Here is a 25,951-nt window from a genome sequence, read left to right as displayed (position 1 = left end):
CCCTCCGCACCTTCTGAGCCGATTCGGGGGCAACCCTAGTGGCACCGTCACAGCGTCTCCCCCTCCCTCTCCCTTCCCCCCGCCATTGCCAGAGGGCTTCTTCAGCGTGGGTGCACGGCCCCGATGAAGGTGCGGGCGGGGACCTGGCGCCTCCTTCCTGGATGGAAAGGGCCTTGGCTCCTGGGGTGGAGGCCGTAGCCGGTGTAGCTTGGTGCGGCCTGCGTGCGGCAAGTTGTGCCGGCAGGTGCTGGTTGGCAGCCTCCCACGGCTGTGTGGGCAACGTGGAGGTTCTGGTCGATGTTGATGTGGCGGCACTTCGCATTCGCCAGTTTTCCATGGAGAAGGTTTTTCAGTACATGTTTCTCGGTCCTTAATTTCAAGTCTTCAAATGATAGGTGAATACTCTCATCATCGATTTGCATGGGACACATTTCTACCTAGAAAGTAGAAAATTAAAAATTTGTACTGATTTCTTAAGACCATAAGTACAAAAATTACTGTATCGAGATTTTTTCCAATCCATGGCGTGACATCCATTTAAACAATCTGTCGAGATTTGTGAAGCAATATTGCATGGGTCATATAATTAATGCTATTCTAGAAAGTACACATAAAATAAATACAACACTAGATTTTTCAGATTTATCTCGACTATAATGTGAGAAAGTAACATTACACATGTTCTACTGTAATTGAATACACCAAGGGTGTTGCTATCTGTAAAAATGATAATCCATGACACGCTTCTGAATCAATTATTTGTAGGGAACTTTGCGGTCCAACACGGTGTGTATGGAAATGAGCTTTCGATCAAGTTACCGCCTTCAGCAAACCAATCATACTGTGTGGGATACATGTATCCCAAGTCCTGAAGCTTTGAGGTACTCAGGTGATAGGCAAATCCTCTCTCCAATGATTCACTCAAAAAGACAACTTCTTTCTGGGGATGAAATCCAATAATGTCAACATATTCTCTGTACTCCCCATCAACCTTATCTTTGGTGTCAAGAACATCCTCATTATCTGAGTCCCATTCAAATCCATTTTCCAGTGATGCTTGTTCTTTGTAATCAGGAAATCTATCATGATAAGAATGATAGTTGCTATCTTCCATGACCCAAGACCCCTGAACTTTCGGATTGTAGCCCCGATGTGACAGTATATGCCTAATATCTGCTTGATACTTCAGGACCCACTCGAGACGGGCAGAAGATTCATCGAGGATCCAAACATGAAGCCGCTCTGCATGGGAAGCAATTGATGCGAGATACACTCCCTTCTCTGATCTTCCAAGCTGTAGTTTTGGAGTTCTGCTCGAATTAATATCTTGGGGCGGTTTAATTACTTGGTACTTGCCGCTTGACAAAGATATTCTATGCATATAAAAGTAGAAAAACAAACAAAACAACACACATAAACAAAATTAAAATCGAGTGACATATCACATAATTAATTAGGAAAATGATGGTGCATGCAGGCTTAAGTATACCTCATAAGTCATAACAAAATAGTGGTGCACATAGAGGTGTCCACGCCAGTAGACAGCACTTTTTGGGTCGCCGGACCAAGGCAGGTCGGCGACGGTGCTGAACGACTCCCCTTGCCGCTGGAATGATCTGTCCTCCCACCCATTCGTCCTCGAGGAGAAAATTTGCAGCAACATCGGGGACGGCGGCCACTCCCACGCCGCCACCCCACGGTCCAGTGTTCCCCACCTGTAAGGACCCTCCGGGACGACGAGCACCTCATAGTGCGGCGACACGGCAGGGTCAAACATGATGTACCGGTGGTACATGAAGTGCTCCTTGCCGTAGCGGCATGGCGGCCGTGGGGAAGGCAGCTTGGCCCATTGCCGTGTAGCGGGGTTCACCACGTAGCCGCCGCTCAGAAGGAGGAGGCCGTTGCAGTGGTCCATTATGATCGCGGCATAGAAATCACGGGCAGCATCAGGCAGGTAGTGGTGGAACTTGGAGCTGACTGTGACTGGTGCCGGCGAGGGGCGGGCGAAGAGCTCCGTGAGACAGTGGCCGTTGAAGTTGATGAGGTCATGAGGATGCCCGCCAGCGGGAGGGGGAGGAGGTGCATGAGGCGGCGTGTGTCGATGATCGCGCGCCAGCAACTGTGGACGCACGGTGCCGCGGCAAGGCCGTGCGGACGAAGGCGGCTAAGGACATCGACGAGCAGGTCGTCAGGTAGCTCCATCACCATGACCATGATCGGTTGATCTCGCGCCTTGACTGGCCTGGTTAGTTTGTTGAGCTCCACGAGACCTAATCTTAGTGTTCTGGACGCACCGTGCCGTCGCGAGACCTGCTTGCTGATCGGGCAGTTGAGGCGGCCGTGCAAAAAGCAGTTAGGTTATACCGCCGACCGAGTCCTTTATCCATTACACAAAAACAAGGACAATTAATTCAGATTTAGATGTGCTCTAAGTCTCTCTTCGTTCCTTTCAAAGAAAAAAGTCTCTCTTCACTGGATGAACCATCAAGATTGCTTTATTTTACCACTTCCGCTTTGGTACACCCCGAAACACATTGATGACTAAGATTAAACCATACGTTTGGTAACAAAGGGCATGATAGTCATATTTACCGCGCATATATAAGTACAATACAGCCCAGCGCCGGACCCAGGAAATTTTTTGAGAGGGGGCAAATATGTAGTTCATGAATTCATATCGCAAGTATCCATATAAACTAAAACTTGAGCACAATCACTTCATTCTACACAAGATTATCATGTTCATTCTGAACTGAAAGAAAACTAACAATACGAAGAAAATGACTTATATCAGTATGTCGATATCTTATTCCAAAGTTGCGAAAGCAAACATTGACACATTGTTCTAAAAATCTAACCTGCAACATGCAAGAAAAAAAAATCATTATCAAATCAAGAGACAATTAAAAACATTGAATGATACCAACATTACAAAAGAAAAGGAGCTTTAGCACAATACCTTTTTTTATCCAACAGTGATCTTTCACCTCAAGAAAATGTTTAACCATAACTTAATTAGAAACTGTATACAACAATTGATCTTCACTAAAATACTGATTGATCTTATCAATCACCATTGGCTTAAACTTTCTAGGAGTAGGCCCATGAGCCCCCCACATCAAGTTCTTTCTTCTTACATCACCATGCTGGTTGGGAATGCAGTATGCAATCCTCTTTCATTTTAGATGGATCCCTTGAAAGCTAGTTCAAACCAACTAGTCCCCGGAGCAACACGAAGGGCAATGAGAGCCACGACGACACCTTCAAGAAGGGAACGAGTCCGCCGCCGCCAGTCCATCCAAAGAAAGAGCAGGTTTTCACCCCGGCCATCATTCACCGCCGCCGAACGCCACACCCCGGCTACCACGCCGCCCACACGGCCATGGCAACTGGGCAGCACCAAGCAACGGGCTCTGCCCAAGAGCCCCGCGGAGCCACCATCAGGGCCGCCACCCCGAAATCCAAGACCTTGACACCTCCTCACACGAGATCAACCGCTACCCCGACCAAAGACACGAGCGGAAAGGACCTGCCTTTTGCACCCGCGGGCTGCCCCCAGTGCCGAGACCCAATAGGCTGGCCGAGGATGGCCTCCATCACCCCGTCCTCGGCACCGGGCGCGAGACGAGCTCGGTCCTGCTGCCTGGCGCGAGACGAGCATGGTCCTGCTGCCGAGCGCGAGACGGGCTCGGTCCTGCTGCCAGGCGCGAGACAAGGTCAGTCCAGCTGCCGAGCGCGAGACAAGCTCGGTCTTGCTGCCGTGTGCGAGACGAGTGATGGACCGTCACTGGGGGAGGGCCAACCGTCGATGAAGATAGCGGACGGACACCCGAAGAGAAGGATTGAAGGTCCACACAAGCCGCACACCGACGGGCCGACGCCAGATAAGTCCAGCCGCTGCCGTGAACGACCCGCACCACCGCCATGAGCCACCACCTCGAGAAGGAGATGATCATGGCAGACCACCACCGCGCCGCCGCCACCACCAACCAATGCAGGGTGGCCGCCCGCGTCCCAAGCCGCCCACGGCCCGCGCCGTCACACGGCGGTGCAAGCAAGCCAGCCGACCCCTGCCCGCCTGGACGCGCACCAACCGCCGCCACGCCTCCATGGCCCTGCTGGCCACAGCCCTCGCCGCCGGACGGGCCACCAGCGCCAGATCCGGCCGAATCAGACTGGGACCGCCCCGCACGAACCGCCCGAAGGACGAAACTCCGCCTCCACCGCACAGTCGCCGCGGCACTGACGAGCGCCCACGCCACCAGCGTCGCGACCCGCAGCCCCGCCGCTACGCCCTGCACACAGCACCGCGCCCCGCTGGACCCGCAGCACCCCGCGCCACCGGAGACAGACGGGGAGGAGAGAGCCCCCGCCGCCACCCGGGCCAACCAGGCTTCGCCTGGCGGCCCGCGCGGGTGGCGGCGAGGAGGGCGGAGAAGGGCGGAGTCGAGGGGGGCCGGGGAAGACGAGGCCCGCCCGGCCGCCACGGGGTGGCGGCGCGGACAAGCGGGAGGGCGGAGTCGCGAGACCCAGCTAGGTTTTTCGCGAGCCTGGCACGGTCGAACTGTACTGTTTACCCTTATATATCAATTAGAATGCGGGAATTCCAGAATTGGTGATCGGCTTCCGTTACGGTGTCATCGTGTAGATGGGCAACGGCAAGTCGCCGATTGTCAACGTGGAGCAGGTGACTGCACTAGGCCACGATCACCTGAGCGGCGTGGTATGGGCGGCCGGCGTCTGGTGCGTTTCTGACTTCGTCGTGCGCGTACGTGAAGCAGGCCGCAGGTGCCCATCAAGTTTACGCAATCGTAGGCTTGCTGGCACTTATTAGCGGGCTCGGGCGTGGCCTATCTCTTAAGCCTGCTATTTCTTTGATGGTGGGCTGCATTTACAAATCTGGCAATTTCTTTGATGTAGTTTTGAAAATAAACAAAAAACTGGTCTGAGTGAGGGCACACTCAGCTAGGCAGGACTCAGTAGGGGGTGTCCTCAGACACCCGAGATAGTGTGAAGCTTGCTGTTCAAGTCCAAAAAGAATCTTTGAGCGACAAATATTTAGGAATGCCAAAAGATGTGGGGCACTCAAAGAATGGCACTTTTAAATACCTTCGTGACCGTGTGTGGGAGAAGGTAAAGGGGTGGATGGAGAAGTTGTTGTCTTCAGCAGGAAAGGAAGTGCTCATCAAATCCGTTGCTCAGGCAATCCCAGTCTACTCCATGGCCTGCTTTCGCCTACCGAGAGGCCTATGTGAAAATATCACATCCATCATACGGCAGTTCTGGTGGGGTAGCAAGCAAGGCAAACGGAAACCAGCATGGGTATCATGGGAGATCATGACAAGGCCAAAATATATAGGAGGGCTGGGCTTCAGTGACCTCGAGATTTTCAATCTCGCGTTGTTAGCCAGACAGGCTTGGAGATTGCTTAATAATCCTAACACTTTGAGCTCGTTGATTCTGAAGGCGGCCTACTTCCCTGATTCAGGAACTTTGGAGGCCGAGTTGGGTGCACACCCCTCGCAGATTTGGCGTGCAATAATTGACGGAAGGGACATAATGAAGCAAGGGATCATTAGAAGAATCAGGACGGGAGAGGACACGATGATTTGGGAACACAACTGGATCCCGAGGGATGGCATCCCTAGGCCCATAGTTTCTCTCGTTCAAGACCCACCTACCTGCGTGCATGAGCTCATAGATCAAACTACAGGAACGTGGGATGAGGTTGTGGTCCGTTCAGTATTCATACCTATTGATGCCGAGGCCAGACTCAAGATCCCACTATGCACAAGGAGAATTGATGACTTTTGGGCATGGAGTAGAGAGAAGAAAGGTATGTTCACCGTCTGTTCGGCATATCGCATGATCCAAACCACCAAGCTAAGCCGTGAAAATTGGCTATATGGTACCGAGGGGCCTTCTAGTTTCGAAGAGAGCAGCAACTGGACATCACTCTGGCACACTAAGGTTCCGAACAAAATATGTGTGTTTCTGTGGAGGTTGGCGAGGGAATCTATACCCACATATGATATACTTCACCATCGCAAGATGGCGACTTCACCAGCATGCCAGATATGTGGGGCGCCGGACTCCTGGAGACACGCCTTACTCGACTGTGCCATGTCGAGGAGCGTATGGGCCCTAGCACCGGAGAACTTGGTCGGCCAAATGGCTAGCTGCGTCAACCCGAGTGCTAAATCCTGGCTTTTCTCGATGAGGGACACGTTATCACATGAGGAATTCACCAGGCTCGGAGTAACCTTGTGGGCAATATGGAGCTCAAGGCGGAAATTGATTCACGAAAGGCTGCACCAAACACCACATGCTACAAATGCTTTTGTGGCTTCTTTTCTCAACGATCTTCAGGTCCTAGTAAAGCCAAAAGAGCAACAGAGGGTGGCTCAACCTCGGCCGAGGCATTGGTTACCACCGAAAGAGGGAAAATGCAAGATCAATGTTGATGCAGCGATTATGAGGACTAGACCCGTGGGGGCGGTGGCTGCGGTTTGCAGGGATCGCCAGGGTGCTTTCCTGGGCGCATCCACGATTACCTTTCATGGCATTGATGATCCCACAACGCTCGAAGCCCTGGCTGTGCGGGAATCTTTAGCCCTGGCATAGGATTTGTATCAGAACAGGATCTCAGTTGCCTCCGACTGTAGGGTAGTCATTGACGATATTGGGCAGCCGAGTGCAGCGGTATATGGAGCTATCATTAGGGAGATAGTAGATCATTCGAAAGTTTTTGTCAATTGTTTTTTTAGTCATGAGTTTAGGAGCTCGAATGTCGAGGCTCACAATTTAATGAAGCATGCTCTCTCACTGGGTGTTGGCCGCCGTGTGTGTCTGGGCAATCCAAGTGATCTATCTTTCGTCCCTGTAAACATTGTGACGAGTTAAATAAAAAGCTTCGCGAGGTTGTCTAAAAAAAAAGGACTAGTACATAAGCGAACGTGAAAATCAAGTGGGGGTAGCTGCCCCCACAGTCTTCAACGTGCGTCCGCCCCTGATACAGCCGGCCAAACAACCAAATTATAAAATATTTATACGGGAAGGGGATCGCACCCACACCCTCACTACTGGGAGTGCGGGTCATAACCACTAGACTAATCCAATATAAATGTTACCAAATAAGATGAACCCCTTTTGTAGTCTCACAGTCCATGTTGGGCCAAAGCCCTTTTACGTGGAGGGCTAGACCCAATAGTTGACTTAGGATAAAATTGAAAACAATAAATGTTTTTATAAAAGTATTTAATAAATATTTGAAGGAAAATAATTTAATTTTTTACTTAAAACTGTTATTTTGCTATTACAAACACTATTTCAAATTTTGAACCGGTTTCAAAAAATTGTTAAAACCAAAGAAAAATGAATTACAAAAAAGATAAGAAAAAATGCGTAGTCCTTGGCCCAACTAGGCGAAGGCATCGCTCCCGTCGGGCACCTGTTCGGCCAGCCCAAATGTTTTTGGATTTGAAAAAAAACATCAACTAAAAAAATGTTCCCATTTTCAAAATTTCTTCATAAATCAAAAAATGTCCCCTTTTTCAAATGTGTTCACATATTCTAAATGCTCGGACAGTTTCTAATAATTTCCGTGCTTTCAAAATATATTTGGAATAAAAAAATATTCGTATTTAGAAACAATTCTACACAAATACAAAAAATGTCCTGGTAAATTTAAAAACAATTGGTTTCATTTTTTCATATTTTATATTTTTTTCAAATTCCAAATTTGTTAGTGTTCTTCAAAAAATGCTTGTGTTGAAAAATTTGTCATAGTCCACGAAGAATGAAAAAGAAACAAAAATGTACAAAAAAAGGAAAAGAAATAGTGAGAGAAATGTCGATTCGCTACAGTAATCCGATCGCTGAGGGATAGTTGTTGTAGTCTGTGTTTCCTACTTAGACACTGAAACTTATTAGCTCATGTGGCTAGTGACGAGCGGTTTGCAGCAAGAGTTACCGAGTTTGATCCCTCGCACTGCTATTTCTTTTTGGTGATTTTTCTTTAAAATCCATTTTTGCAGGAATTACGGTTTTCAAATTTTCTTGGAAACTTAAAAATGTGCAATATTCTGTAATTTTCAATATTGTTCGTGCTTTTGCAAAGTTCTTCAAAATTTCAATAAACGTTGGCATTATCAAATTTTGCCTCAAAATTCAGAAGATGTTCAAGATTTTCAAAAATTATTTTTATCAATTTTTTACACTTTTGAAATTTCATAATTTGTTCGAGTTGTTAATTTTTTTCGGATTTTCAAACTTTTCTCACTTCTAAAAAATTTGTTCACAATTTTAAAGAAATATTAAAAAGAACTAAAACTATTTGAATTCTGTGTTGTATTTACTTAAGCCCGCGTGTTCTATTTTGTTCACCAAGGCTTTTTAGCCCGACTAGTAAGGCGTTCTCCTATCCAACCTGAAGGTCTGTATTTTGAATCCTAGCAAGAGCATTAGCATTGTCCTTTTTTAAGTCGCTGGACAGGCGAAAGTACGGTGTATATTGTTCTCGGCGTTGCAAAAAGTCCATATTACCCTTTATACGTTTTGTGAGGGGGTTGTACCGAAGCGGGGTTCTTGTTTTATATGTTGGTTTTCCTAACGTTTTTGGATGTGGGCTCCTTTTTATATCATGTGTAGACTGCGTTTTTATTACTTACTAGAAGAACGCCCGTGCGTTGCAACGGGACCACATTAACTTTAAGAGTTTAATATTAATATTTTCATACATATCAAGTGACATTGGCGACCTTTTTCACCATCAAATCCTCTCTCACACACACACTCTCTTCCTCCCTCTTTCTCACTCTCTCTCCCCCTCTCCCTCTCTCTCTCTCTAACACACACACATTTCAATCTTATTGGGTACGGGACCATAATCCATCTATTTCACACACACACACACGCTAGTGCCACCACAACTGAGGGAATTAATTTCATGTAAATCGGCCAGCCACAGCTTCAAGAATACGTGGAGGAGGTGGCCCGGGTCGGCGTCGGCGCCGTCCGGCGTGGGCCACGGGCCCGCTTCCAAGTGCGTCTGCGCGCCGGCCACCCACGCCGGGTCCTTCGAGTGCCGCTTCCACCGCACCAACTCCTAGAGCCATGGCCACGGCCAGGGCCATGGAAGCCGCCCTTCTTCGCCCCCTTCACCGGCCGCGGCCAAGGCGGTGCCGCGGCACCCGGCCTCGCCATCCTCGTCCTCCGGCACCATCGTGACCCAGTGACGCAGCCCAAGCATCGGCCTCGACAATGGAGAGGGAAGGGAAGATCATATACATGTCATAAGAAAGGGAGTTTATTTACTGCTCCCTCGATGTATTGTTTCCTTTGTTTCAAGATTGATTACCATCCGTGAGTTAAGGTAAGGTTAATGTGATTGAGCGATTTTTCTGAAAATCAATTATTTGTTTTCTAATTGATGTGATTGAGTGATTTAAGGTAAGGTTGATTAATTTAGATTTGATTTTTAGAGATTGTTCATGATTAATTCTACATTACTAAATAACTTGCGCCAGTATGGAAAGTTCTGATCTGTTCAGATTTCTTTCATTGTGTGAGAAGGTGACGCGAAAATAAAGCGATGAAGTGGGGGGAGGGGACGAAAAAAACCCAGCAAAAGTGGGAGGAGGTACCAAAAAAAACCATGGGATGTGGGACGAAAAAAAACCTGGAAGCGAGACTACCAACTGCTCCATTAGGAGTAGAGATAAGAGACGAGGAGTAGCATACCTGGCAACCTAATGGCCAGACCCATCTAGCCTCCACTGGTTGTGTGTTTTCTTAGAATGTTCCACTCCAGTTCTGTGTCGGTTTTTCTTTTCCTATTTTGTGTTTATTTTAAAACAATTATTTTTTTATAAAAATTTCAAACATTTTTAAAATTTCTGACCATCTTTTCAAATTTGTGAACATTCAAAACTAGTCTTGCAACTGCAAATGTTGTAGCCTGAGTACAAATGAGTCGGCCAGTTGCATGTCTATCACTACTAGACATGCAATTGCAATCCCTAAAAAAGACATGTAATTGCAAGTGTGCAGCTCGATTGCAACCGGAGGGCCCCCAATACGACTGCGATTGGGTGTTGTCGGTTAGTTGCATGTCCACCACTACATTTGCAACTGCAATTGTTGTAATCTGATTGCAACTGCATTGCCCTCAACACAACTGCAACTGGGTAGGTAGGAGATTGCCAATCAGTTACATGTCCACCACTAGACTTGCAACTGCAAGCATTTATAACCTAACTGCAACTTAAATCTTTTTGATAGTCTAACTAATAAATAGTAATGGCAATGTGCACGTGTTATAAGACTAGTCCAAGAAGGATGGTTTAATAATATTGATGTTGTAATATGAAAGGGTATTGGTTCATGATCATTGGTTACTAGAAATATGGGTATTAAAGCTTGTTATTAACTTCTCATCTAAGTGTTGGTCATAGCATGGTGGGGAGGTTTGAGCATTTTTATGTCTGAAATAAAATCATTGAGTGTCGTTATAATCGGACGCGCACAATGGTTAACTCCGACAAACCAATTCCCTAGGGGCATGTAAACTTTCACAATAAGTATGTGAGTTCTGTTGGAAATATTCCCTAGGGCCAATAATATTAGTATTAACATATTTCGGTATTCATGATTATAGAGTTTATATTCTATGCTATAACTAGGATCCTGCAATATGCGATTCAGTAGAAAACTCATATGCACGTGTCGAATGGTAAATGGTTAAATAAAAGCTTCCTAGTCTTGCCTCTAGGACTAGCTCAAGTGTTGTTGGTGATCACATTTTCGGATCTTAGGATATCGTTAAGTGTAGCGATAGTCCTAAAACAACATTGAGATTATGACGTTGGAAGAATGATCATATTGAATAGAACCAAACTTGTTTGTTGCGTAGTGGACTAACATCGTTCGTATTCAATTTTAATAACGTGTGATCTTGCTCCTTAGTCCATGAGAGTATCGTGGTCACTTCTTACCATACGGTGGGCTTTAGGGTTGCTCAAATGTCACGTGTAACACGATGATGATAACGACAACTTTCAGGCACATCAGAAAGTTTGACAAGTGGCCGAATTGCTCAAGAGTGAGATTTGCTCCTCCTACGATGGAGAGATATTTTTAAGGCCCTCTTGCTGTGATGGCATCGATCATCGTCTGGCAAGACATAGGTGACTTCGTCACGGGATGCCGGAACACGATAATGAGAAAGAAGAACAAAATCGGTAATAAGGATTTCAGTACAGTGAGCATGGCGATGACTTAGGAGGATACCGATGCATCCAGGGTTTTGTGAAATATCGCAAAGCAAACGGAACATCACATGATGACCAAAGGTTCACTCGAATATCATCTGTGTGCTCACAGGGACCGATACAGACGTCCACGGTCCCGTTGTCGGTCATTGAATGAATAGTTTTGTTCATGTCTGTGAGTTTACAGAACCTACCAGGTCGCAAGTTTAAGGAAATAACGATCTGCTGGTTGTTAGTAGGACGGGAGTCATGAGAATATATTTGTGGAATTATTTCATGGATATTCAGAATAGTTGCGAGAGGATCCGAAAGCGTTTCGGGGTCACCAGAAGGGTTTCGGTGAATATCAGGTATTACCGATATATTATATATAGGTGGAAAATGTTTCCGGAGATGTTAAAATATATATGAGTATGACTCCTACCGGGACCAGTGTGCCCGCCGTGGGAAGGAGAGGATAAGGGCGGCCGAGGCCCGCCTCGCTGCCGACATGGCGGCGACGGAGACGGCTGATGTGGCGGCGCGGGCAGCCGTAGAGGAGGAAGCCATCCGTGCCCACATTGTCAAGAAGCGGGAGCGGTGGAACAGGAGCGCCCTCGCCCGAGAGCAGAATCGGGCCGTCTGTGGCATGGCCGGACTGCCCCCCAAGGAGGAGAAGGAGGACACCGACGGATCGGACAGCTCCGGCGACGAGCAGATCCAAATCGATCTATACCGCGTCTTCGACCGCTACTTCCACAAAAAGGACGGCAAGTGAGCTAGAAGGGGCAAGGGTAGTCGTGGATGATCTTCGCCATAACTAGCATGTAGGTTGAACATGCCAAATTTTGGTAGTCCGATAGCATGTCTTGATGTAGTAGTCGGACGATGTATGTAATGCATCGTTCGCGTAGTTGCATGGATTTGTATGGATTTAAGGTTTGTTAATTGAGGTGTCCGATTGTGAGAATGGAAATTTTAGACGTGACCCGTCACTACCCGTGGACGTACCCGAACGTGTCCGTGGGCGTTTGAGGGGCCAGATTTGCCAAGTCTAGTTGTAGATGGTCTAACCGCATAGAGGTGAACTTCGACAACATCGAGGTGATTGAGAATGGAGCTCGCTCTTTCTGTCTATCTGCGGCAGTTTTTGATGATACACTGCGTGATTTTTCGCATATTATTTTTGAGCAAACTTCTAGAGAGACTAATTGTATTGTCCATGGTTTAGTCAAACTAGATAGAAGTGAGATATGTGCCGGGTGATTTCATCCAGAGATTGGTTTTTTTAACACATTCGTAGAGATTGTTGATACTTTTCTAAAATACTCTTCTTAAATGATAAAGAATAGAAAAAAGACCGGCGTCTGGCTCGGTGTTTCTGTCCGGGCTCCGGCCGTCGCCACCGCCGCGGGCCACCTCTCCTCTCACTTCCAGCATCCCGGGCACTTTCATCCGCTTCGCAACCACTCCCACCCATTCCCCTCGTCCCTGAACCATGGTCCACTCCCACTCCAAGCGCGCAGGAGAGGAGAAGCCGGGTGCCTCCTCCGTCGGTCGCCTCTAGCCGGCGAGCGGCGCGGATCACGATGACGGCCCGGACCTGGGGCGCTTCTTCAGCGCGCGCCAAATGAGGCTCGTGTCTCTCAGAGCCATCAGTATCCAGGTATACATACCTATCTGCAAACCTCAATCACAGTGGGAATTTCACACAGTGGGATTCCGAATTGTGTAGTGACATCTGCAAACGCCGATGGAGGATTGCAATTTCATTTTCAGTTAAAAATACTCCTAATCATATGACCAACGCCCAACTGCAACTTGTGTATCTCAACTAGTTCATCCCACAGTTAAGTTTTTTGTGACCAAGTGTGAAAACACAGCAGTCATGACTAAAACCTGCTGAGCCTTGCGTTTCAGGATTTGGAAATCATGTAGGAGTATGTATGTATGTATGTATGTATGTATGTATGTATGTATGTAGTCATTGTTTTGGTTGCTCTTCTCTAGTCAGCAGGTCAAGATGAGCATTAATGATTTCCACTAACTCATCAAGAGATTGTTTTGGTGTCAAGGTCTTCCACCAAATCACCAACAAGTCAAGGTCTTTCCCCCGCAAAAAAGAAAAGAAAAAAAAAGTCAAGGTCTTCCATAATTGGGCCAGGGCATCATCAAGTTTGGTCTGGAAGCTCTACTTAAGAAGATAATACTCTAGGATTTCTTCTTGATCATAATAAGCTCTTACCTGACTAGCCAGCACTGTCAAGTCGCTCCGGGTTAGTTGTTATTACTCCCACCGTCCCAAAATTCTTTTCTTAAATTTGTCTAGATACGGATGTACCTAATACTAAAACATGACTTGATACATTCGTATTTAGACAAATCTAAGACAAGAATTTTGGGACGGAGGGAGTGTTGAAACGTGATATCCTTGTATTTATTTCCGACTGATTCTCCTCTTATCTCTAGCCTTGTATAGATTGATCTCTAGAGATATTGTAGAGTTAGTTGGCTTGTCACGCAAGACACCTCTTGTATATAATGTAACCGACTCCGATGGAATACAATTGAGTTGCATCCTATAGTCTTCTACATGGTATCAGTTTACCGTGATCCTATCGCTTCCGCCACCCGTCGCCGCCGCGCCTAGCCCTAGCCGCCGCCGCGCCAACTCCTCCTGCCGCCGCCGCCGCGCCTAGCCCTAGCCGCCGCCGCGCCCACTCCTCCTGCCGCCGCCGCCGCGCCTAGCACTCGCCGCCGCCGCAGCCTCTACTCCCGCCGCACCCTCTCCTCCTGCCACCACCTCTCCCTCCCAAAACCCTAATCGCCGCCACCGCTCCTCTGTACCTACTGTAGCCGCCGCCGCTCTACCCCTCTCACCCGAAAACCCCAACCATCTCCATGGCCAAACCCTCTGCCTCCGACGCCGGCTCCTTCTCCGGCACCACGTTCGCCTCCGATCGCCTCAACGAGATCCACATCAAGGACCATGTTCCGGTCATCCTCAACCTCGACTCGCCGTCCTACAACGCATGGCGCACGTACTTTGCGCTATTGTTCCGCTCCTACCGTCTCATCGAGCACGTTGACGGGAGCGTCGACTACACCGACATGAAGGACGACGACGAGTGGCTCGCTGTGGACGCCTGCATCGTCAAGTGGCTCTTCCTCACCATCTCTCCTGGCCTCTTCAACATGGTGAACTCCCGTGATCCGTCGGCGTACACCATGTGGACACGGCTGTGCGATCTCTTCCTCGACAATCAACTCCAACGCCGTGTCTTCCTCCAAGGTGATTTTTTCACCATGCAGCAAAACGATCTTTCGATCGACGAGTACTGCACGCGGATGAAGGTTCTTGCAGACGAACTCCGCGATGTCGGCATGAACATCGACGACTCCGTCCTCCTCACCAACCTCCTTCGCGGCCTCCACCCCGACCTCGGCCAGTCCGCCGCCAACCTCTCCCTCCTCACGCCGACGTACGCCAAGGCGGTCACGTACCTTCGCATGAAGGAAAAGCGCCTTCGTCACGCGGCGCGGCAAGCTCCTCTCGCCGCCCTCCGCGCCAGCACCACCAAGGGCATCCCCGCCCTCCCGCAGCCTCCTCGCGCCGCGGCTCCACCACCGCCCGCCGCCCCTGACCAGGGTCGCCAGAAGAGGCGGGGAGGTCGCGACGGCCGCGGCCGCAACGGCGGCACCTAGCCCCGCCAGGCGGCCCCACCCGCTCCTGCTCAGGCCGCGGCGCCCCCGTCCTGGCTCACGGGGTACAACCCCTGGACGGGGGTGGTGCACGCCTACTCGATGCCCCTTCCGCGGGCACCCGCTCCGGGCATACTTGGCCCTCGCCCGGGTCTTCATCAGGCTCTCCTGGCCGCGCCCGGAGGTCCTGGACTCGGCGGTTCTTCGGAGTACACCGGGGCCATGGCTCCCGGTGCTGCTTCGTCATCCTCCTACGGCGCTGCACCGACCGGCTACACCTACGACCCGGCGCTCCTAGCCGCCCTCCACGCCGCCCCTTCCCCAAGCAACTACTCTGGCGGCGGGGACTGGTACATGGACACAGGCGCCGCTGCTCATATGGCGTCCAACCCCGGTATCCTCGTGTCTCCCCGTACCCTCTGTCTTCTCGCATCGTCGTCGGTGATGGATCCACTCTTCCCATCACCCACCACGGTGCATCCTCCCTCCCTCTCTCATCATCTTCCCTCCCTCTCCATAACGTACTTGTGTCTCCATCCTTAACCAAAATTTATGTTCTGTCCGCACTCTTACTCGTGAACATCCTGTTACTGTTGAGTTTGACAAACATGGTTTTTCTGTCAAGGATGCCCACTCCCGGAAGGTTCTGCACCGATGTGACTCCCCCGGCGATCTTTACCCGTGTGGCCAAACGACAAGCAGTGGTCCCGTCGCCCTCCACGCCGATGTGTCTCTCTGGCATGCTCGCCTTGGCCATCCCGGCGCCGACGCTCTTCATAAAATTTTGCAGACTTTTCCCTTTTCCTGTAATAAATCGGCAGCACACACTTGTCATGCCTGTCGCGTAGGAAAACACGTTCGTTTGCCGTTTTCAACTTCATCATCCATTGCTACTTTCCCTTTTGATGTTATTCATTGTGATGTGTGGACATCTCCCATACCTAGCAATTCGGGTTTATCATATTACCTTGTCATTTTGGATGATTTTTCTCACTTTACTTGGACCTTTCCGTTGCATCGCAAATCCGACGTCGCTTCCTCTCTTCATGCCTTTTACGCCTATGTTGCCACCCACTTTCACCGCACCATTGCTCACCTCCAAACCGACAACGGAAAGGAATTTGATAACCTCGCCATTCGCACTCTTTTATCCTCTCATGGCACAATTTTTCGTCTCACATGTCCATACACATCTCAGCAAAATGGTCGTGCCGAACGTGTTCTCCGCACTCTTAACGAGAGTGTTCGCGCCTTGCTCTTCCACGCACACATGCCGGCGAGGTTTTGGCCCGATGCCCTCGCTACAGCTACCCTTCTCCTTAACATCCGGCCTTGCAAACCTCGGTGGAACTACACCCCTCATCACCTCTTATTTGGGTCACCTCCGTCATACGATGATCTTCATGTTTTCGGTTGCCTTTGTTATCCCAATATCACCGCCACGACACCGCACAAGCTTGCGCCTCGCTCTATCGCTTGTGTCTTTCTTGGCTACCAACCAAACACCAAAGGTTTCCGTTGCTACGACCCGGAGTCTCATCGTGTGATCGTGTCTCGGCACGTGTATTTTGATGAGGTTGTTTTTCCGTTTCAGCAGGCTGCATCGCGTCCCTCGCCATCTCTGGACGCCTCTCCTCGCAGGCCTCGTGGAGCCCTTGCGCTCCCACCGCCTCGCCGTTCGGGGGCGGCTGCGCCTTCGTCGCGTGCTGCCTCGCCACCCTCGGCGTTCACCCTGCCGACTCGGGAGGAGTCGGCCTCCCCGGCCACGCCGGGCCCCCGCCTCTTGGCTCTGGAGGAGCCCGTCCCCCTGGCCTCGTTGGGTCGTCGCCCCCCGACTCTGGAGGAGTCGGGCGCCACCCCAGCCGGATCATCAGGGGCCTCGTCGGCTCAGGCGGAGCCGGGCTCTTCGGGCTCCTCTACGCCCACATCGCCGACCGAGCGTGCGCACTCCGGCTCCCTGTCGGCTCTGGAGGAGCCGACCCTCTCGGCCCCGTCGGCCGGGCCCTTGACACCCGTCACAGCGCCGGCTTCTTCTTCGTCATCTGAGCCGGTCGCTATGGTGCCTCGGCGTCGCGGTCCACGCCCGCCTCCTCCGCCACCTCACCATCATATGGTGACGCGTGCCAAGGCCGGTGTGCACCAGCCGAACCCGCGCTACCACAACCTCAGCGTCACGACCCTCTCTCCGGTTCCGTGATCGATGCGTTCTGCGTTGAGTGATCCGCATTGGACCGCCGCTATGCGAGCTGAGTACGATGCTCTCGTCGCCAACCGGACCTGGACCCTTGTTCCTCGTCCTCCTGGAGCCAACATCATCTCGGGCAAGTGGGTTTTTCGTCACAAACTCCATCCGGATGGCTCACTGGATCGGTACAAGGCTCGCTGGGTTGTCCGAGGATTTGCACAACGTGCTGGCGTTGACTTCTCTGAGACTTTTTCTCCGGTCGTCAAACCCGCCACGATTCGTGTGGTGCTTCAGCTGGCTGCTTCTCGTCACTGGCCCGTCCATCAGCTCGACATCAACAATGCTTTTCTGTATGGCCATCTTCAGGAGCGAGTCCTCTGTCAGCAGCCGACTGGGTTCGTTGACCCTCAGCGGCCAGATGATGTTTGTCTGTTGTCCCGGTCCTTATATGGCCTCAAACAGGCTCCGCGCGCTTGGTACCAGCGCATCGCCGGTTTCCTTGGTCTTCTTGGGTTTCGCAGCACTACATCTGACACGTCCCTGTTCGTGCTGCATCGGTCTGATCATGTGGCTATGCTTCTACTCTATGTTGATGATATTGTCATCACTGCCTCCCGCACGGATCTTCTTCGCGACATCATTGGTCGCCTCGGTTCTGAGTTTCGACTGAAGTATCTCGGCGCATTGCACTTCTTCCTCGGCATTAATGTGCGACGTGATGACACTGGGTTCTTTCTGCATCAGGGACAGTATGCTCTTGATCTTCTGGACCGTGCCGGCATGACTGACTGCAAACCAGCCGCCACACCTGCTGAGGCCAAGCCAAAGCTCTCAGCCTCCGCCGGCCAGCCTGCCACCGACGCTGCTCTTTATCGCAGTATTGTGGGCGCCCTTCAGTACCTCACGCTCACCAGACCAGACATTCAGTTCGCAGTTCAGCAAGTTTGCTTGCATATGCACTCGCCTCGTGATGTCCACTGGTCTTTGGTCAAGCGCATTCTTCGGTATATTCGTGGCACTCCGACCTACGGTCTTCGTCTCCGTGCATCCGCCTCGACTGAGCTCCTCGCTTATACTGACGCGGATTGGGCTGGCTGTCCAGACACTAGTCGCTCCACGTCTGGATATTGTGTCTTCTTCGGTGACTCCTTGGTCTCTTGGTCCTCTAAACGGCAGCCCACTGTTTCCCGTTCGAGTGCTGAGGCTGAGTACCGTGCTGTCGCCAATGTTGTTGCGGAGACTTGTTGGCTTCGTCATCTTCTTGGTGAACTTCGGATTTCTCTTCCGAAGGCTACTATGGTCTTCTGTGATAACGTATCAGCCACCTATCTCGCGGCTAATCCGGTGCAGCACAAGCGCACTAAACACATCGAGCTCGATGTTCACTTTGTCCGCGAGAAGGTTCAGTTGGGTCAGCTCCGTGTACTTCATGTACCGACCACCCAACAGTTTGCCGATATCATGACCAAAGGATTGCCTACCGCTGCATTCCAGGAGTTCCGTTCCAGTCTTTGCATCGCCGACGCCGACGCCGACGCCGACGCTTCGACTGCGGGGGGTGTTGAAACGTGATATCCTTGTATTTATTTCCGACTGATTCTCCTCTTATCTCTAGCCTTGTATAGATTGATCTCTAGAGATATTGTAGAGTTAGTTGGCTTGTCACGCAAGACACCTCTTGTATATAATGTAACCGACTCCGATGGAATACAATTGAGTTGCATCCTATAGTCTTCTACAGGGAGTATTTGTGAACGAATTATTTGTAGTTCCTTATAAAACAAATGTATGATTTGATTTCATATCATTGATAAGAGTGAACTGCAAGAAACCACCACATTTGGGGCTTATCTTGCAGAAAACCACCTGGTCGCTAATCATTTGCAAAAATCACCGCGCATTCAGTAAACATTTTGCAAAAAGCACTGAACAGGTGATTTAGCCCGTTTAACCATTTTCTGACTAGTGGGGCCGGACTGTAAGGAGCTGATTTGGCAACAAATTGACATATACCTCCCTGGATCTTATAAAAGAAAAGCAATCAAGCCCCCCCTCCCCCACGGAGGGCATCTCCTTCCTCTCGCCGGGAAGAAGCAGGGCGGCGGCAGCTGGGCGGAGCTGCAGGCGAGGATCGGCAGCGCGGCGGCGGGATCCAGCCAGGAAGGGCCTGCAGGCAGCGGATCTGGCGGAACTGGAGGCGGCGTGACGAACTGAGAGGGGGCGACGGCCTCGGCTCCTGCAGCAAAACGACGGCGAGGCGGAGAAGTCAGCAGCGGCGCGACACAGCCTCGCGTACGTGCACCAGCCGCCGTCGGGGCTCGCGGGGTTCGGCCGCGGCGCGCCGTCCGTGCCCGCGCAGCTCGGGGTCACCAAGTTCTCCTACTGCCTCCTCTCCCGCCGCTTCGACGACGACGCCGCCATCAGCGGCGAGCTCGTCCTCGGCGCCTCCTCCGCCGGCGCCAGGCCGCCCTACTCGGTGTACTACTACACTAGTAGAAAACGGAGCTTTAAAACCGGTTTGTAAGGGCCTTTTGTGCCGGTTATGGAACCGGCACTAAAGTGTGGGCACTAAAGCCCCCCCCCCCTTTAGTACCGATTCGGCACGAACCGGCGCTAAAGTGCCACCACGTGGCGTGAGCTCGCGCCCTAGTATGGGGGACCTTTAGTACCGGTTGGTGTTACCAACCGGTACTCAAGATTTTTCTTTTTGAATTTTTTTTTGAAAATTTTGAAAAAAAATTTGATTTTTTTTCGATTTTTAATTTTTCTGAATTATTTGATGATTTAGTCTCTAATCACCTCTCTTAACTGCTCAAGTGTGGATCACTCATTCCAAATCATCTAACTTTCCGACCGGTCACCCATCCCTCTCACTACTCCAGCCCAAGCACGCTTAACTTTCGGGTTCTGTTCTCCTTCATTTTCGAGTCTGCACTTGTTGTTTTCCTGACAATAGTAAGATGTCAATCTTATTAACCCTCAGGAGTTTAGCTTGAGCATGAAGTCACACATTTCACCGTTTGAGTTTGAAACTATTATTCTAAAAAAACAGTAATTATTTAGTAACGCTAATATTTCTTGAATAAGTTTGACCATAGTTTGACCATAGTTTGACCAAAATTCAAAAAATTGAAATAATTATTTAGTAACACTAATATTCTTGAATAATTATGTAGTAACATTAATACTTCTTGAATAAGTAGTTTGACCAAATTTAACCAATTTTTTTTAAAAAAACTGAAATTTGACCATATCTTTTTTTCCTTTTCGAATTTGAGGATTCTAAAAAATTCCAAACAGGCCGTAGGTGGTCTCCATCGGATGCGGATTTTCGTGCTGAATTTTTTGATATATTATACGTTTTTTTCCGACATCGTATGCAAAAGTTATAGCCGTTTTACATTTTCCCTACACTTTTTGCAAAACATGTCCAAATTTAAGTTTTTAAATTTTCCTAAATAGTAGATATAGTAATATAACTACCTCTCGAAGGATTTTATTTTTTGAAGTTTTTATCATTTTCTTTTGATTTTTTCAAAACTGAAATGGCGATACAAGGGGGTAGAGTTTGAAAATTGGCCCCTTTAGTACCGGTTCGTGGCACGAACCGGTACTAAAGGCTTGTCCCCTTTAGTACCGGTTCGTGGCACGAACCGGTACTATAGGTTAGACCTTTAGTACCGGTTGGTAACACAAACCGGTACTAAAGGGGCTCGTGGGGACCCGGCCTGACGCCAGCCTGCCACTACCCCTTTAGTACCGGTTCGTGGCACGAACCGATACTAAAGACTCAACACGAACCAGTACTATTGATCGCAGCCACGAACCGGCACTATTGATCACATTAGTGCCGGTTTTTTTACAAACCGGCACTAATGTGCTTCACATTTGACCCTTTTTCTACTAGTGCTACCTGTCGCTGGCCGGCATCGTGGTGGGCGGGAAGAGCGTGGCGCTCCCGGCGCGGGCCTTCGCGCCCGTGTCCGGCGGCGGCGGGGGCGGCGCCATCATCGACTCAGGCACGACCTTCAGCTATCTGGACCAGACGGTGTTCAAGCCGGTGGCGGCGGCGATGGTGGCGGCGGTGAGGGGCAGGTACAACCTGTCCAAGGCCGTGGAGGACGCCCTGGGGCTGCGCCCCTGCTTCGCGCTCCCGGCGGGCGCCAAGACCATGGACCTCCCCGAGCTGTCCCTCTGCTTCAGCGGCACCGAGATGCGGCTCCCGATCGAGAACTACTTCCTGGCGGCGGGCATGGTCTAGGGGGTTGATTGATATTTTTTAACATCTACTAGGGGTCTGTGTGTGATTATTTTGGGCCCCACCTGTCGGAAACGCCCTCAACCGCGCCAAATTACATGTTCAGTGCAATCTGCAACACTTTTACTAAATCCGCGGTGGCTTTTGCAAATGATTAGCGACCACGTTGTTTTCTGCAAGATAAGCCACAAATGTGGTGGTTTCTTGCAATTCACTCCATTGATAAACATGGCCTTGCCCTCAACTAACTCCAGCACTGCCTTGTTGCTTTTTCATTTCAGCTACATGGAATGGAACAAGCGTACTGCTTAGGCCATGTGTCTTGTATGCTGACAATATCCTTGCCGTGTAAACGACACGGTGGTTCAGTGAAAAGTTCAGGTGGGCTGTTTGTCCCCTGTAGGCCTTTGAATTCTTTTTGCCAAACAGATCAATCAAACAATCTCTTGATTGTTACCCTTCAAAGAAACTTTCGATTAGGCCACTCATTATGACCCGGAAACACCTACATCGTCACCGCTTAGTCAATCCACTAATCCTGGTTTCCAAGCACTAAATACCACTAACACCAACAGAGAGGCCACAGTTTACATCAACAAGCTTTATGCATCGAGTCACGGTCTTGCTTTTCTGACCAACCATTTTCAGTCAGTGGCTAGGACTAAACTCATGACTTCTTTTATTTGAGATGTACCATGGAAGAGCTCTATAAGTAGCAGGCATATAACACTCCACAAATTCCATGCTCTTAAATAGTGCGAGCTGCTAGCACTGTCCATGGCCATGGCATTTCCCCTCATGATACTCGCACTTCTCTTCCTATTGCCAATGACCGTGCTCGCTGCTCCTTCCCTTCCTAGCAACAATGGCACTGACCTCGCCGCGCTGCTCGAGTTCAAGGCTCAGCTCTCCGATCCTATTGGCATTCTTGGTCAGAACTGGACAACCGGCACATCCTTCTGCCACTGGGTTGGCGTCTCTTGCAGCCGGCATCGGCAGCGCGTTACCGCTCTGGTGCTGCCAGGCATGCCGCTCAAAGGGACGGTCTCCCCGCATCTTGGTAATCTCTCTTTCCTCCATGTCTTAAACCTCACCAACACAAACCTCACGGGCTCCATCCCACCTGATATTGGTAGATTGAGTCGTCTCGTTGTTCTTGATCTTGGCCTTAACGAATTGTCAGGTATAATCCCTCGTACCATAGCAAACCTCACAAAGCTAGAAGCCCTTGTTCTATTAAAGAATGCTCTCTCTGGGCAAATACCGAATGATCTGCACAGCTTGGGCAATCTTAGGAACATACAACTTGGGACAAACGACTTAAGTGGCCTAATACCAAATCAATTGTTCAACAACACGCCTTTGTTAGTTGTTCTTGGCTTAGGGAACAACAGCCTAACAGGTCCGATACCACCTGGTATTGCCTCGTGTCCCATGCTTGAGTACCTCAACTTGCAAGCAAATCAACTATCTGGTCTGGTACCTCTAATCATGTTCAGCATGTCCAGATTACAGGTTATGAGCCTCGCGGGAAACTATTACTTGACAGGATCCTTCCCTAGCAACCAAAGCTTTAGTCTGCCGATGTTGCAAGAGTTTCATATTGGTGAAAACAATTTCACAGGTCAAATTCCACCAGGACTCGGATCATGCAAACACCTCCAAGAACTTACTCTGCCCGTGAACTCCTTTCTAGACTTCGTCCCAACATGGCTCGGTGAATTGCCACTTCTCACTTTCCTTAGTATAGGTGGAAATGACCTTGTAGGTTCGATTCCAAGTGAGCTTGCTAATCTTACTATGCTCAGTATACTTGACCTTTCATCTTGCAGCCTAAGCGGAAAGATTCCTCACAAATTAGGACAAATGAGTCAACTCACGCATTTAGATCTTTCACATAATCAACTAGCAGGGTCATTTCCAGCTTTTTTTGGTAACCTATCCAAATTGTCTACACTAAAACTAGCATCGAACCAGTTAACTAGACCAATCCCAAAAACTATTGGGAACCTCAAAGCCCTTGAGATGCTCGCTTTCGGAAGCAATCCTCTTGAGGGAACACTTGATTTCTTGGACACTTTATCCAACTGCATACAACTCCGAACACTAGAAATAGATAACTGTTCTTTCACCGGGGTCATTCCCGATCACGTTGGAAACCTCTCTAGATACTTGACATACTTTGATGCAGACAGAAACCATTTAACTGGTGGTTTTCCAGCATCAATCACAAATCTAAGTGATCTGACAGTAATAAGCTTGTATTACAACCAACTAACAGGCATAATCCCTAAATCCATTGCACTGTTGCAGAATCTCGAGGTACTTGACCTAACTGCGAATACCCTGTCTGGCCCAATCCCATCTCAAATTGGTAATCTGACAAGATTGCACATATTATCTCTCCAAGAAAATAATTTTTCTGGTGCCATACCAAATGGTGTTGGTAACTTAGGTATGCTAGAAATCATTTCCCTAGCACATAATGACTTGTTTTCGACCATACCTGAAAGTTTATTCCACCTCAGTAACCTTCGCCAATTATTTCTATCAAACAACTCCTTTACCGGTGGATTGTACCCGGATCTTGGTTCCATGGAAGCAATAGACACGGTAGATATATCTGCCAACAACTTGGTTTGTAGCCTCCCAACTTCATTTGGACAGCATGATCTGTTAAGGTACCTTGATCTATCACACAACGAGCTGCAAGGTCCAATCCCAGACTCTTTCAAAAACTTAATCATCCTAGAGGCATTGGACCTATCTTTGAACAACTTGTCTGGCACTATCCCAAAGTATTTTTCCAACTTTACTTCTCTGACTAGCTTGAACCTCTCATTCAACAAATTCCAAGGTGAGATACCAGATGAAGGTATTTTCTCAAACATCAGTGCACAATCCTTGATGGGAAATACTGGATTGTGTGGCGCCCCACATCTTGGATTTTCGCCATGCCTTGGCCATTCTCACCCAACCAACAAACACTTGCTAAGATTTGTGCTCCCAACTGTCATAATAGCAGTCGGAGTTATAGCAATTTTCTTATGCCTAATGTTCAGAAAGAAAAATAAGCATCAACTGACTGTTCTGACTTCTATTACCATGCCTGATCCGATCAGCCATAGGCTAGTATCCTACCATGAGATTGCCCGTGCCACTGAAAATTTCAACGTGGACAACCTACTTGGAGTTGGAAGTTTTTGGCAAAGTTTTCAAGGGCAAACTGGACGATGGTTTGGTGGTCGCGATAAAAGTGCTCAACATGCAATTCGAGCAGGCTGTGAGGAGCTTTGATGCTGAATGTCAAGTGTTGCGGATGGCTCGGCATCGCAACTTGATACAGATACTGAATACCTGTTCCATCTTGGATTTCAGAGCTCTGCTGCTCCAGTACATGCCCAATGGTAGCTTGGAGACACACTTGCACTATGGAAATAGTGAACCACTAGGATTCATCAAGAGACTGGACATTATGCTTGGCGTGTCGGAGGCAATGGAGTATCTACATCATCATCACGGTCAAGTTGTCCTACACTGTGACCTGAAGCCTAGCAATGTGTTATTTGATGAGGACATGACGGTGCATGTCGCTGACTTTGGCATTGCGAAGTTACTTCTTGGCGATGACAACTCCATGATCTCAGCGAGTATGCCAGGGACAATTGGTTATATGGCCCCAGGTAGGCACATGCCACGACCATGCTCTTACAATTTATTTGGCAAGCCATCATCTATTAATTTGGTTAGCTAAATCTGCTGATTTTTTTCTTGAGCAGAGCTTGCATACATGGGGAAAGCATCACGGAAGAGCGACGTGTTCAGCTTCGGGATCATGCTGCTCGAAGTCTTCACCGGGAAGAGGCCCACGGACCCCATATTCGTTGGCGATTCTAGCCTCAGACAATGGGTTTCCCGAGCATTTCCAGCAAGACTTGTCGACGTTGTTGACGATAAGCTGCTGCAGCTTGAAGAGATAAGCAGTCATGGCTTTCATCACCAGACTAATGCTCCGCCATTGGAATTGCCTTCCACTGCCTCCAACACTAGCTTTCTCGTGTCGACATTCAAGCTAGGTCTAGAGTGCTCGACCGACTCTCCGGACCAGAGGGTGAGCATGAGCGACGTGGTCGGAAGGCTGAAGAACATCAAGAAGGATTGCTCTGCTTCTATTGCAGCGAATCAAGGGGCTCCGCGGTATTAGCAGTGGCGGAGGCAGAAATAATTTCCAGGTGTGGTGAAGTTTATGAATGAAAAAAAAGCATGTACAACTCAACTATGGAAGAGCTCACTAGAATATTAGATAAATATTACTTGGTGTTCAACAAATACAACCAAAATCCAACATTTAAGTGTGGGCACTCTACATACCTCATTCGATGAAGATTACATGGATGATTGATTGTCAATGTATCATCTATATTAACTAGACTGGCATAAAGATGACCTATAAAACATAAAAACCATAGATAAATCATGAATTAATAACTGGTAGGATATAATGATAGAAACCACATTATGCAAGTGAAGATAGTTAGAAAGAATACATGCCCAACG

The 25,951-nt window shown here is 49.1% G+C and overlaps 1 pseudogene; it reads left to right on the top strand.

The window, feature by feature from the left end:
* Positions 1-22,171: 22,171 nt before the first annotated feature.
* On the top strand, positions 22,172-25,598 carry LOC119368945 (annotated as a pseudogene).
* The last annotated feature ends 353 nt before the right edge of the window (positions 25,599-25,951 follow it).

This window comes from Triticum dicoccoides, chromosome 2B, assembly GCF_002162155.2.
Source record: "Triticum dicoccoides isolate Atlit2015 ecotype Zavitan chromosome 2B, WEW_v2.0, whole genome shotgun sequence".
In the NCBI taxonomy this organism is placed as follows: domain Eukaryota; kingdom Viridiplantae; phylum Streptophyta; class Magnoliopsida; order Poales; family Poaceae; genus Triticum; species Triticum dicoccoides.
The sequence above is the reverse complement of the archived record's forward strand: the minus strand, read 5'-3'. Positions and strand labels throughout refer to the sequence as shown.